Source organism: Homalodisca vitripennis, chromosome 2 (assembly GCF_021130785.1).
Source record: "Homalodisca vitripennis isolate AUS2020 chromosome 2, UT_GWSS_2.1, whole genome shotgun sequence".
In the NCBI taxonomy this organism is placed as follows: Eukaryota; Metazoa; Arthropoda; class Insecta; order Hemiptera; family Cicadellidae; genus Homalodisca; species Homalodisca vitripennis.
Genome location: NC_060208.1, coordinates 98,711,180 through 98,727,045, shown reverse-complemented (window position 1 = coordinate 98,727,045; position 15,866 = coordinate 98,711,180). Strand labels below are relative to the sequence as shown.

General features: G+C 31.8%; 1 protein-coding gene across 3 annotated transcripts in view; it reads left to right on the top strand.

Annotated features, from left to right (window-relative positions):
• The window catches only part of LOC124354410 (testis-expressed protein 2), a 91,163-nt gene that overhangs the window by 2,258 nt on the left and 73,039 nt on the right, over positions 1–15,866 (top strand). For all 3 annotated transcript variants that reach the window (XM_046804842.1, XM_046804843.1, XM_046804841.1), the window contains exon 2: positions 4,152–4,235. The gene's annotated coding sequence lies outside the window, so the exon portion shown is untranslated. The remainder of the gene's footprint in view (positions 1–4,151; positions 4,236–15,866) is intronic.

Sequence of the window (15,866 nt, the reverse complement as noted above, 5' to 3'; positions counted from 1 at the left end):
TTTAGCAACTTTGGGTGGGCAGTTACACAATAAATATTGTGGAATATATTTGTTTATCATCTGTACACAATTATCACGTTATAGGAATTTTTATCTGCTCGGACAGTCAAATCAGTAAAAGTATGTGAAGTCAAAGGTCATTAACTGGCGTAACTGCAGTGCTCTTATCAGATTGTACTTGATTCGTGTCTCGGTTTATCATACATAACCTAACTCTGTAGCTCATTGTTATGTTTGTATTCATACTGTACACTTGTTCTAGTGATTTGTAGATAGTGCAATGAGTGAGGATGATGAAATTATTTGTAGATGAAAGTTTGTTTAAAAACAATACTGTCTGGGTTCTATCCCAACAATGGGTTTTTGGTGGTTTATTCCGGGAAACCTGAGAATGTCTTTTTGGTTACAGTCCTCATCGAAATGCTGAGGGCATTGTTTGAGCAGATACAACTACACATCGAGCCGGGCTAATAATTATATCCGATTGTTGGAAAGGTTATAACAAAGAGGTTGTAGAAAACACAGGCTATGAACATTTAAAAGTTAACCATAAGTACAATTTTGTGGACCTAGATACAGGTGTACACACATAACATGTAGAGAGGATGTGGGGATCAGCAAAGTGGCATTGATCCCTTGATTCTTGATTCTTGGCAAAATAAACAACATTGGGGCGCTGCTTGCCATTATTTAGATTTCTATCATGCTGAATGCATGTGGCGCTTGGCGGTTGGCAACAACCCTTTCATCACACTTACTATAACCGACCTTGTTGAGTTTTGGAATACTCAAATATAAATGTGTGTTTACAATTTTGTAAAATACTTTTTATCCTGAGGGAAAAAGACGGATTGTCTCCGCGCTTAGTCCTAAAAAGGACATTTGCGCCTCCCTTACTTATATTTTTGTCCTCAGAATCTGAGACTTTTACAGAAGCCGATCAGATTTGAGGGCTCCTGTTCTCTGATGTCCTTGGGGTTGAGGAAATATGCTCCCAGGAATCTTTTCCTAATTTTTGATATGGCAGAACAATTTAGCCAAATATGTTTCGCTGATTCCTCCTCTTCTCCACAGAGTCTGCATTCGTCAGTCTGGCTGAGGCCCCACCTTCATAAGATGTTTCCTTAGGAGGCCATGTCCTATCAACATCCCTAATATCATTCTTATATCCTCCTTACTCTGATCTAGGAGAGATGCCCACCCTTTAGCATAAGGAGAGATAAACATTTTAGATTTTCTTAATCCCATAATGGACTCTGCTCCCTTTTTGGCGAGGATATCTCCTTTTTCATTTCCATGAATACCCTCATGGCTCGGCACCCAACCAAGTGTTGCTCTGTAGATAGCTCTGCCAGAGCATTCTTGCATTCCCAGACTGGTTTTTCCTTCAGAACTAATATGTCTTTCGCCTTTTTTAAAATACTTAATAAAGGTATAGTTTTTGTGTTATCATAGTTTATACCTACTTTTTTAATCTTTAAACAGTTCGCCTCCATTTAATCAGAAAGTACCAGAAAAACTTACAAAAATAGTGACCTCCATCTAATACCTTCTACCCTATAATATTGTCGAATGCTTATCTCAAATGCTAATTCTTAAAAAGCTGCAGTATAATAAGCAGCCACCAAGACTATCAAATCATCGATATTCATGATTATCAAATCTTCGATATTCTTTATTATTTAATCATCAATATTCGTGAGTAACGAATCCTCAATTTAAATAACTTACTGAAATTAAATTTCGTTATAGTTCGTCTGTTTTTATATCTTTCAAATTAATAATTTAATGATGAATAAAAAACAATCTAAGCTATTGTATATTATTTTATAAAATGTAAAATTTAATTACTTATTATTATTTTGTAGGAAATACCATATCTTTCCCCTTGTGATACAAATAACACATGTACATACCCATTGTCCCTGCAACTAGCCATTAATCAAACACCATACACATGATTTAACCTAGAATTAAGATGGAACAATAATATAAAAGCAAATTACATTTACTAAACAATATTGTTGTTCTGTAAAAAAAAAAAAAAAAAAAAAAAAAAAAAAAAAAAAAAAAAAAAATGCTGGTCAATTAAGCAGCATTAATTATGAATATCTATTGGCCAAATGTTTTGATATTTAGTAGTGTAGATATTTGTAATCGATAGATTATTCAATTGAATACTTTAGTTCTATTTCCAATTGACTAATGCGCTACAGGTTTTAAAGTTTTGAACTTAATGAAAGTTGAAGCAAAAAGTCAGAAAACTATGAACAAATTTAGGGTAACCCTATTAGACGCCTTATGGTACAGAACCTGATTAAGAGTAGCCATTCAGTGTTTAGAGTAGTAAACATTCAGTGTTTACACCAGGAGTGAAGGTGTTAATATAGGCAGCCTAAGCCTTGATAAATTGACATTTTTTACAAATCAGTTTTAGCTAATGTGGCACTGCAAGTGAAACACTCTGAATGTTGAATAAATTAATTTTTAAATTTATTTATACAGTAGAATCCTGTTAATCCTCCAACTACAGAACCAAGAGCATGGTTGGAACAGTAAAATGGTGTATTATACGTGGAGTACATTTAAACCCCCCCCCCCATTGATACAAATATTTAAGGTATATTTTAAGTTGTGTTAAATGAAAGTATCCTCATAGTTGAACAGTAAATCATAGTTAAATTTTGTTTTGATATTTTAACTGTAATAGCTGACATATAGTAGAACACAAGACTCATGCTTCGTAATTTTTCGGAATGAGTCCATTTGCCACCCGTGGGGGTTGATAAATATAATATAGACCTCACTTCCCACGCTTCTGGCAAAAGAGACAGTGAGAAGTGACCATGAATGCCTACTGGCCATCTCTTTAAATGGCTAATTTGTAATAGTTTTAGTAGTAGTTCTCATCGCTTTCGTTGTTTGCGCTAATCTTCTATTAGTGACTTGTTTTATTAATAAATACCAATATTAGTAGTACTATCAAAAATAAGATAAAAGACAAAACCTTTAGATTGCTGATTTTACCATTTAGAAATATTATAATTCTTAAAAGTGATTAAATTTTCCTCCCTGTTACTGTTAAACTTCTCAGGTATGTTTCAACCAAAATTGTATAAAACATATACAAAATTAGATGCTTATCTAAACATGTTCAATAGTTGTCCTACATTTAAAAATAAAATAATGAACTTTCAACTGTTTGGTGGTGAACTTCTGATATATCTGAGGTCGTGGAATAACCCATTTAACTTGTTTTATAACATAGTTTACCCAAATGTTTAAAAAACCTGTAAGTCCACAATCAAAGTAAAGAAATATTGTTGTCATTTAAATATTACCTGAATTGAAGTTCGAAATTGTTTAATGTTTTATTTTACACACTCTAGAACATGTTTTGTTTAAATCAATTTCAGGATTGCCAACAGCAACGATAAAGCCCCTGGCATGATCAAATTTTAATCTAGCAATATGTTCGAACTTCTTTAATTTATAATAACTATCAATTCTGGTGGGCCATTGATATGTAAAATATAAGCATCTTGAAGTTGTTGTCTGTTAATTTTAAACTTTTTGATTGAACAACTTTGGCTATGAAAAAGTAATGATTTGCCTTTTAACAACTCTTATCATTGAATACTTTATTCCACTTTTCATTTTGTGATGTTTTTCAAGACTTTTCATACAAAAAATTATTAGTTTTATTTTTTCTGGTTCACTGTACTTGCTTCAAACAAACTGCTAAATAAAAAGATTATTTAATAATTAAATAAAATTTTAAGTTGAATTTTATTACATATCAGGTACATCATTAGCCCATTTTGTCACAATGAATGCGTTGGTAAAAGATTTCAATGTTATCAAAATATTTATATTAAAATTTAGTACAAAAGTATTTTCAAAACAATTAGTTATGAGTTATGTTTTCTAAAAAATTTCAAACCTAGTTTTATTAGTAGCATTAATACTTGTATATAAACTATTCACATAAGTTATTCAGTTATATAAAATGTAGAACTAATAAATTATTATGTAAATTAATGTTACACTTTGGTAACATGTAATTAAAATCTAAATCTCCTGTCTTTGTATTCTCAGACTTCTGGTTCACCAGGTTAATGGATTTTCAACATTTTTGTATTATGTTCCAGGTTAATCTAGCTTTCAAGATTCTGTTTGGTTTTGGAATAATGTGACACACTTTGATCAGCATTTGAAAACAGGAAAAATATAAGGTAACATTTCATTATTTTGTATTGGGGGATACCTAAAGGAGGTATTCCAAGGGAGGCTATATAGTAGACCTGTTCGAGCAATATAAATCATTACTGTAGTAAATAACCTTTGTTATAAGCAATGGGATAACATTGTTTTTTACCTTTTATTTTAGATCTTGGTTTATTACCAATAAAATAAAATATATTTTATATCACACGTACATGCGCACGGGGGCGCGCACATACACACACACACACACACACACACACACACACACACACACACACACACACACACACACACACACATACACAAGTATAACCGAGGCCTATTTTTCAAAGTTAGTACTGTTTTAAAATATTAAAAAATGAACATTTTTAGAAACAATTTCATTTTTGTATGAAGAATTTCATTTTTGTGCTTTTATCTACTATTCTACATAATCAATATCAATACTAAGACATTTGTCTTATTGAGAAACAACCTTTTGTATTCTGTACCATTGTCATAGAAGTTAACTGCCTGATTTAAAAGCAACTGTAACATAATCATTTATGTTTTAGCTATCATGGTGGTGATCCTTAAGATGCTTCTTCGGTTGCAAAACACATGTTAGTTACTGGGTGCTACATTGGGGCTGTAAGGGTGGTTATGAAATTGTTCCTAGCCAAATGTTGCAATGAAATCCTGAGTTTGTTATAACATGTTTGTTACAACTCGACATATTAAATAAAAGTTTACGCTTGGTTGTATCTAATTTTGACAATGTTTATATCAGAAGAAGAATGTTGAAACTGGAAGTCTCTGTGTTGATTCTAACCATTGTGGCATCCTATTACTGTACAGTTTTTGTTCATATTTCCATACACACATAAAAAAGTAAAATATTTCTGACGGGGTTTTTTAGCAAGCTTGTCAGATAAAAACCTGCAACTAGCTCATTGTAAAGAGTCTTCAACAGGCCTATTATGAAAATTCTGCAACTAGCCTCTAAGGGCTTTGTGAAGATATCAATACAATAGAAGTAAAATATTTCTAAATGGGTTTGATTTAAGAAGCCTATCAGCAGAAATTTATGCATGACCAAGCTGCAAGTCTTCTGTTTTATTAGAAATAATCTATTTTTTATAACCTGGTTTGATCAACAAGTTAGTAATTACATTTTTTTATAAAATCCTGTGTGGCCTGTTTAAGCCATCTGATTTATTACAAGTATAATATTTTTAACTGGGTTTCATAAACAAATCTGTAATGAAAAAACCTTCAGCAAATCAGAATGGCTTGTTTAAGCCTTCTGTTTCATTAGATTTTGAGATCATATCATTGACAGGGAGCTTTGTTAGGCTATTATGTGTAAGATATTTTACTCCATCATTGTTATGGAGACTTGTTGCCAGATCTCCACATACATTTTAATGGGTAATGTTATTTAGGTATATTTGTACTTTTGTTATAATCCATTTGTGTTCTTGGAGCAATAATTCCATTGAAAGTTAATCCTAATGTGTGATCTTCATTTGTTTATAATTACAATAAAATATGTTTGCAAATTGTGTTATAAATACAGTAGTAATGCCCATCAAGAAGTGAAAGCTACAAATTGAGCATAAAAAATTGTAGGCACTTATTGATAATCCTTCGACTGAGTCATAAGAAGTAGGTAGATTCTTTGAAAACTGAAATATCAATAATTTATTTCTTATTGAATTTAGCTGCAGCCTACTCACTATAACAAAAACCATTTGTGATAAAAACGTTTGTGACAAAATTTTTAGGAAATGCTATATGCACCTAAACATAAAATACCTATTTTATTTTGTCTAGGTCCATAAATTGTTGGGAATAAAAAAAAATTTAATGGCTACTACAATGAAACAAAATGACATACCGAGCTGCAGGCAACGTAACCACGGAAAAAGGGTTGATTTATTGATTGTTGAGTTTAGCTCCAGATTCCACACGCTGCATTAAGAGAAAGGTAAACTAGAGTTAAACTCAACATTCAAACAAAACTGGCCAACTAACTTTGAAATATTTATACAAATTAATTTTTGTACTAAGTCCAAACTTGTTTCAGCATTCCTTTCACCAGTTGTTGGTTATGAAAAATTTAGCATTCCTTTCACATTCTTGGTTATGGAGCAATTCTTATTGAATTTATTTATAATCAATATCTCGAAAATCGTTACAGATACAACAAAACTGCTTACTATAAAAGATATAGAAAATAGTATAAGCATATCATAACACTTTTTTCAAAGTTCATAAATAAAGGAGTTGTGTATTTGTTTAAAGTTTGAAAGGCTGGTATATTGAAACAAAATATATAAAGCTGGCCAATGTATTTAGTTTTGTACCAAATTTCAAGATTTTTGGGCTTTTTTTGGAGACATTTATTGCTTCCACAAGCCGCATTATATCTAACATATATGTATTTTAACTTTGGAATGAGAGGGTTTTGGTAAATTGCTACCACTGCTGATTTTGTATGCAACATTTTCTTAAAATATAAAATTTGTATTTTAGATACACCCAATTTATTAACTATCACCCACTCCAACTGTTGTTAATTTAAAAACAAGTTCTAAAAGTTCTCACATAAGTACATTAGACTGGAAACATATTTTGAATCCTGTAATGAGATTTGTATTGAATACCTGGTGAGAATCCTTAGCGAAAGTACACATCAAATTATTTGCTGCGATAAGGAGATTATAGACATTACATTTTTTTTAATGTTACAGTAAAAATAACATGATGTTTTGATGACTACATTATTTTTATTGAAACATTTAACAATCCAAATATCTCTAATCCTGTTACCCCTTCAAATCACAGTCAATCAAAGAACATTACTTGTATGAGACCAAGCTCGTGTCGTTTTAACTTTTTATGAAATGATTCCTGTGATCAGTTAACTTATTTTTCTAATTTCAAGAAATTTATGGTTGTTAGTGGTAATATAGATTAGTTATCATTATTTATACATCACTAGTTGGGGTAAACGAAGTAGTTGATGATTGTATGGAGTGGTTAAACTTCTTGAAGAGTTAAGTTAAAAGTAATTTATTTATTATTTAAAACAGTTACAAATTATCCATACTCTCATTTTGTGTGTTAATTGCACTAATGATTTGTATAATAGTGAATCTTGTACAAGTAGTTAAAGAAGCTCGCTAGCAAAGTGCACAGTGAGTGTAGGAAGTAGGTCACAAGGTCATAAGCTCAACTAATGAAAGCTTAATTATGATTCATCATCACAGAACTAACGACAGTTTATATGATAACTACAGCAGTAACAGATGCGTAGTCTATGCCTAGCAATTTGTATGTAACGATTGGAACAAGTTGTCTAGCTTGAATTTGCTTCTTTTTCAGTTATATGAAGAAGTATTACTCAGAACAAAGAAAATTGATTTGGTTTTGCGTGGTCATTAAAAATTAAATTCTCTTAGTTGTTTTTCAACTAATTACAATGTACAATAATTAATTTAATGTTGTGTTTTTTTAGGTCTACTTTTGTATACCTTTTTTTAACGTTAGAAATAAGAGTTTTTTTAAGAATGCTGTGTTCAACCTGAGAAAAACTGCTTATTTATTATTTACTGTCCAGGATTAGGTACTTTCAGATGTATATCAATGTTAAACTTCCTGTCATTGTTATTGTAATTATTTGATCACGGTTAGTTCACCTTTTTTTATCACATTGAATATTACTTACAAATATTTGTAGTGTATTGAATTGAAATTTGTACTGTAATTTTCAGTATTTTCAGCCAAAATTATTGGTTTTTTTCTCCTTTTAGTATGCCATAAAGAGGGTTGCCATTTGAAAATTTAAAGTCAGGGTTTTCGTTTCTTCATAGGGAATCACCTTAAAGTTGTTATTTTCCAGAATGAAGTCCTTTTAACCTAATCCTTAGATTTTTTAAACATTTTTCCATTATGCAGTATTTAAGAATAATAAAGTGATCATAAAAACAAATTCATTTCAGTTGATATATTTGTTTCAGCATCTCCCAAGTAAAAATGTGGGGTTTGGAAAATATCTGTCTGTACATGTAAATGTGAATAAAAGTTTCATCCTTTATGAAATAAATGGACTAATTGAAAAACATTTGAATGTAGATAGTATAGCTACCTAAAAATTCATTACATTCATATACATTCAAAAATGCTATTAACAAAAACCACTGTAGAAATGTTTCATAATATTGATATAATTTTCATAGATATAGGGATTTAAAAACATAGCAGAAGTGAACTTTTCAAAATTTAAGTTAAATTTATGAAAGATTAAATATTAATTTTAGATGTGATATGATGTAATAGAACCTATATGGATAGGATATTGTTAGCTTCTGGATAAAGTGAGTACTTGTGTAGTTTATTATCAGTGAATTTTATTATTAGTTTTGTTTGACTTTCCAATGTCTAAGTCTATTAGTGTGTGGTATATTTTTCTTTGGAGGATATGTAAGTGACAGAATAATAAAATCTTTGCTACTTTTCTTGGATAACTGTGTAATTTTTGCTTTGCCAGACTTATACTACTTAACGTTTATGTTCATGTTATGATATTATGACATTACCTCCAATTAATACAAACACTGCTATTATCATTGCTATATCAGAAAAAAAATCTTGAACTAAAAAGATTCCTCTTAATATTGCTGTTTCATGCTTTCTTATCTCTGGTTGCAAACCACACACACATACATTAAATGGTTGTGGTAGATTCCTAGACTGCTTCCAAACTTGTAGTAACAATAGTTTTTCATCTGCTTCTTGCTTCTTCCTAAAAATTTTTAAATTTAATATTTTAAAAATATTTTTATATACAGCAGGACTTAATTTGTATACAGATAATACAGTACATTACTTAATGGCAATGACGAAAAAAGGGCCCTAACATTCTTGTGGCAAATGTTAAAAAATATTACTGAGAACAATTAAACCATTTTAAGTAAAATTTTTTTACAGTGGTTTGTTTCACTGTAAATGTATTGATAAACTAAAAGAAATTTATGAAAAAGTAAAAGAAACAAACAAATTAATGGGCATGGATTTAATGGTACAATTAAGAAGTCAGGCACTATAATAAAGATAATGAGTGAAGTGGATAAAAGTAAGACTACATTCTACTTCGATATTTTGGGTGTTTACATACTGTTTGTTGATTAAACAGTCACTAGCCTCCAAAATCGTCGAGTCAGCCAAAATAGTTAAGAGTGCACTTATAAACAATATTGACTTTTTATTCACCTTAGATCGATAGCTTACTGGTGAATTAATAAAATTAGTGCTTTATACATAATCAGCCTTACTGAGGAAACTTATTGTAATAAGAAACAAAACAAGAGTGATAATTTAAAATTAGAACAGTCTTATTGGGTTAAATTATAGTTTGAAGTTCATTAACTGGTTTTGGTTGTCAGAAGTCAAAGAAGAAAAAAAATGTTGAAAAAGAAGGTATTCTGATTAGTTTCATGTCTGAGTCTTCCGGAAGAAATACAGGAAAGAAAATTTGTATTTGTGTTGGCAGCCATGGAGAGATTTGTCGTGGTATGTGAACAAGGCTGTTGGATTAGTCAGACTTGGTGCTGGCTCAAATAAGTGATAGAAATGTACAATAATCGTCCAAGAACTTCACAAGGATTATTGTTAACATTTACAATTTCTGTGAATTCCTAAACAATTTTCTTTTTTAGACTACAGATTTATTTATCTACAATTGGTTTTTGTTTTGAGATTTATATTGTAGCCAACCAGGTTTTTGTAAGCTATTTATATGTTTCTCTTTAGAATTAACGTGGATCCAGTTTACAGTACTCACAAATGTTACTATTAAATAGTGATTTTTAATACAACATTAATGGATAGATGTGGTACCATCCAGAGCATAAAACACAGAAGTCTCACTGGAACACAGTTTACAGTGTGATTCTATGGCTAGACCTAGAAACTACCATTTACAGGATTTAGCTCAACACTAGCGAATTCTATTGACTGGTTCTTGTTAATAACATCTTGAGACGTCATGCTTTGGATTGTCTTTGATTCAGATGTTTTTATCTCAGTCGGAAATATGTCCAGATTGAGTAATGGATGTTAGTTGCATTTTGATAGTTGGTAATTTGGTTGTTGTTAATTTTAATATAATCAAGAGTGATCAATTAATTCTGTGAAATGTATCAATTCTATTGGACAGATATTCAAAATTTACATTAAAACCTATAGATTCCTTATTTCTCTTGTTAATGTCTTATTAGTTAATAACACTTTCTAAATATTAAGTTCTCAATAAGACTATACAAGGTGTCCTTACTTGTTCTATACATAATTTTCATATTCACTCAAGACTTATGTCCTGCATCATAAAGGAGTAAAGACTTATTAATAAATTACCCACAAATACACATACTAATACTACTACTATTAATACAAATACTAATTCATTTGTTTGGTAGTGTTGATCTTTTTGCCAGAATAGCTTGATAATTGAGTCAGTTTTTGAAATAAACCTTTTGTGTGTACTTTATCAATTTTGAAATCCATTCACAATTAGAAGTTTGATTCTTCTTCTATTTAATCATGGATATTGTATTTTAGTTATACAGGGTGTACATAAAGTCCTGCACGGGTATAATATTTTCTGAACGATAACAGATAAATCAACAAGATTTGGTACATCAACACTACACCTAAAAATCTACTTTTTGAAGGAACTATCAGTTTTATGTAATATCATGGGGACGTCCCGCAAGGAGTCAGAAGGAATTCTTAAATAGGAGCATAGGTCAATATGCACATCATTTTAAAGGGCTTATCTAGCAAAGTTTAATGCCGCAAACCGCACTCAAAAAGATTGATCCCGTACAAAATGGCGACTGTTCAAAGGTTTTACTTGGTTATATTTTATTAGTAGCCATAACCCCAGTAAAGCAAAACTGCAACCAAACGAATACTGCAGCGAAATACTACATTATGCTTGTCAGCTGTACAGAAGTTAATTATGACGTTAGTTATCCTCAAGGGTTACAAATCTGGTCCTAATATATTGAAAACGGGGAAAACCTGATAACAGTAACAATTAGAAAGCTCTTATCTTTGGGTCTCAGTTTGGACTTTCCTATCAGCCAGTCTATTCATAGTAGGCTATTCTAGTTTTCTTGTTTTAGTAGTGCTGTCCAACCTTTCTTTTAGTGTGCTTTAGTACAAAATTGTTTGTCGTATTGCATGTAGTTCTTCAACTACACTATGTCGCTTGACGAACGTGAACATATAACACTTCTTATGATGGTTGGTTGGGGAAACAACAGACGATCACATGAGGAAGCACGCCATTTATTTAATTACTACTTTCACGAGAGGCAGCCAATTTCTAGAACAACTATAGGGAGAACTGTTCAACGCTTTATGGAAATAGGAAGTGTTTCCGATCGTCATAGGTCAGGAAGGCTACTGCGACAACCGAAGGCAACTCTTTAGATGTATTGCAGTAATTTATTGAGAACCCGCAAGAGTCCCTACGCTCAGCAGCACAAACTCATGACATCTCTGTTACGTCAGTTAAAAAAATTCTGAAAGGGTCTAAATTTAAGCATGTCTCCATTAGACTATTTTGTTAGGGGTTACCTTAAGGACAACGTCTACAAAATAAAGCCTCATAATTTAAATGAACTGAGACAAAGAATACTTCAAGAATGTCAGACGATTCCTCAAGTTGCCCTGCAAAATTCTCTTAATAGTTTTTATTTGCGTCTTTCCAACTGTCAAATAACCAGAGGTGAACAATTCGAACATTTACTCTGAAAACATTTGGTAAGTAAACATCATTTTTAAATAAAACCTTTGAACAGCCGTTATTTTGTACTGCATCAATCTTTTTTTTTTTGAGTGCGGTTTGCGGCATTAAACTTTGCTAGATAAGCCCTTTAAAATGATGTGCATATTGACCTATGCTCCTATTTAAGATTTCCTTCTGACGTCCTTGCGGGACATCCCCATGATATTACACAAAACTGATAGTTCCTTCAAAAAGTAGATTTTTAGGTGTAGTGTTGATGTACCAAATCTTGTTGATTTATCTGTTATCGTTCAGAAAATATTATACCTGTGCAGGACTTTATGTACACCCTGTAGAATATTTATTCAAGAGTTATGTAAAATGTCAGTATGTAAATACACCACATATGTGGTATTGTCACTTGACGATGGTTTGATTTGCACATACATTTCTTGGATATTGTACTGCTTGTAGCGTTAAATCAAATAAAATTTGCTCTGGGTTTTCTCAGAGTATCATATGCAAAGTTGAGGATGTAACATAGCAAACTGATATCATTAATGGCAGGAAAAGCACAGGGTCTGTCATTATGAATGCCAAAAATAGAGGACTTTGCTATAAACCCCATACATCTCTAGTTTTCACAATAATATACTATGTTGGGCTCAGTCAACTAAATGCCTTGCTTACTTAAATCCAGTAGGAATTCAAAGACTCTGTATCATCAACAGTAATCCATTCTTGCCTTAATCAGTGTTAATCCATTGTTCATTCATTATTCATTAATTTTCCATTGTTTACAATTTTTGATTTTGATTATTATAGTAATTTAAAAACAGCAATATGAATTATTTACCTTCTCATTGATTGAAGACTCTTGGAGCAATTGGAAAAAACTTATAAATACTACTAAATGTAAAGAAATGTAAAAAATAATGTAAATATTTATTTGTGGAGTTGCCTGACGATGAAACCTTTGGTTTCGAAAGGCTTCGGGTGAAAAATAAATAAATTGAAAAAGTATTATATTCTTTACATTTAGTATTATGTAAAGAATATAATACATATATGTAAAGAATATATTACATTTCTCATTGATTATTTTTGTCCCAACAATTATCCAATTATATAAAATATAAATATGTCTTCTGGATTGACAACTGTCTATTAAATAAAAACATAGTAGGTATTATGTTTAAAATATAGTTTTTGTGTATAGGCTATACAGTATTCACAAAAACAATTTTATAATTTGCAATTCAATGTTTTAAGTATAAAATAGATGTCCTCAAAGTTGTTGAAACTAATAATAATGTTGAAAAAAGCTTCATATACAAATAAAAAAATAAAGCACATACAAAAATAACTTTGAGTAAAAATAAATACATTTTGTTCTAAGTTTTAATCTTAGTTGATGATATGTTTAGAATTAAAGGTTCATTGGTATTGTTTCTTTCTTGTATTTAAACTTGATATTTTGAGTTAGTGTAGAGGAATACAGTGAAAGACAGACAGACTTGTACAATCTCATTGAAAAAGAGATAAGGAATGTTTTCCCTCAAAAACAAAAAAAGTGATGTCATGCCAAATCACGCAATTGAGAGCAGTAGGTGAGCAGATTACATTCTAGACTAGAGCATTGTAATACAGGTCTGCCAAGTCTTGACTGGGATTCCCACACTGGGATCAAGGCCATCCTAACCACAAAAATGATCCAGGCAGGACCTTGGCCCTTACCTTGATGTCACACCTCATTCATCCACTCACTGTGGGCTGCTTCAATTAGTTATAGTCTAGACAATCTACACGTGTTTCAGTTCTGATAAAAAAATTGTACTTTATATCTTTCATGCTTAAAATTTTTACTGGTTTTCTCTTTTTAATTTAAAATCATAAATTAAGACTTACGATTATATTATTATTAGTTTAGACAATGTTTTACATAACTCTTGTTAGGTATATCCTTATTGATTTATAATTAATTATATACCTTAATTATATATATATATATTATATATATATATATATATATAAAATTTTGAACAATGTTATTCACTGAAAGGTATTTGCAAAGTACCTGAAGATGCAAACACATCATTTGCATCAATTCAATTTCAATTTAGAACAGGCACATCAGTTAATATTAAAATCTAAAGTACCCTTTGGTCTGAATAAAAGATGATTCAGTAAATTGTATTCATTATGTATTAATTTTTTCTAAATTCTGTTTATCTTTCTCTGTTCATGATATTTCTCTTAGCTGTTAATCACATGTTTTAAAAAGTTTATTTATTTATGTAAATTTGTATTTATTTGTGTTAGTTTTGTTTGTTTTATGTACTATTTTATTATTTTTTTTGTTAATCCTTTTTGAGAACGGCAGATGCCGAAATATTAAAGGACATTTGTAACGAGAAGTCTTATTAATGTTTGTAATTGAGCATTTTTGCATTTATACAACCTAAGTTAACATATACGAGGTCCAATCAAAAAGTATCCTACCTTTTGGTGCAACGTAAAACTGAAGTTACCTGAAAAAAGCTGGTGTTAATTTTCTTCAAAATAAGCACCCTGAGAAGCAACACAACGATTCCAGCGACGTTTCCACTTCTGGAAGCAGTCTTGAAAATCACTTTTCGGCATCGCCATGAGATCAGCCGTCGTTTTTTTCATAATTGCTTCTCGACTTTCAAATCTGGTGCCTTTCAATGGTTTTTTGAGATGGGGGAAGAGCCAAAAATCGCATGGAGCCATATCTGGAGAGTACGGAGGCTGAGGAACTTACGGAGTGCCGTGTTTCGCCAAAAAAGTTTGAATGAGCTGGGAAGAATGAGCTGGCGCATTGTCGTGGTGTAGCCGCCAATTTTGAGACGCCCACAAGTCAGGTCTTTTGCGGCGAATCGCATCTCGGAGACGACGTTGGACACTTAAATAGTACTGTGCATTCACAGTTTGACCCTCAGAGGCATATTCATGGTGCACAACTCCACGGTGGTCGAAAAAAACAGTAAGCATCACTTTGACATTGCTTCGAACTTGCCTTGCTTTTTTTGGCCGAGGATCCTGGGGAGACTGCCATTGTGATGACTGAAATTTGGTCTCAGGGTCATATCCATAGACCCAACTTTCGTCTCCAGTTATTATCGATGTCAAAAAGTCCGCATCATCCTCACAACATTGCAGCATGTCCTCGGCAACATCCAATCGCCGTAGCTTCTGCTCGTCTGTCAGCAATTTTGGCACAAATTTTGCGGCTACCCGGCGCAATCCCAAGTCATCCGTTAAAATTGCTTCAGCTGATCCGAAACTGACATCTAACTCAGTACTTACTTCCTCCACAGTCATTCGACGATTTTCACAGATCAAAACTTTTGCTTTCTCGATGATTTCCGGAGTTCGACTTGTTTTTGGTCGGCCCGAACGCGCGTCACTTTCTGCCGAGGTTCGACCACTTTTGAAACGGTTTATACCACTCTTTAATCTGCGTAACACTCATTGCCTCATTTTCGAATGCTAGCTGAATTTTCCGAATGGTCTCACTTTGTTTTTCTCCGAGTTTCACGCAAAATTTAATGCAATAACGTTGTTCCACTTTTTCCGTCATCTTCACAGTTAGAGAAAACCGATACGCGCACTTGACTTATCACGGGTACATACTGACCCGTCTCCGGCGAACCAGTCGGGGGATCAAGATAAGACTTTGTACCTTTCCTTATCATAGTAGGAACTATTGTCGCAACAAATCTTATCTCATTATTGGCAGCAGAAGCCGCGATACACGACGAGGTCGGATACTTTTTGATTAGACCTCGTATATATATCTTTATATATATTTACTTGTGTTCATGTGTATGTGACT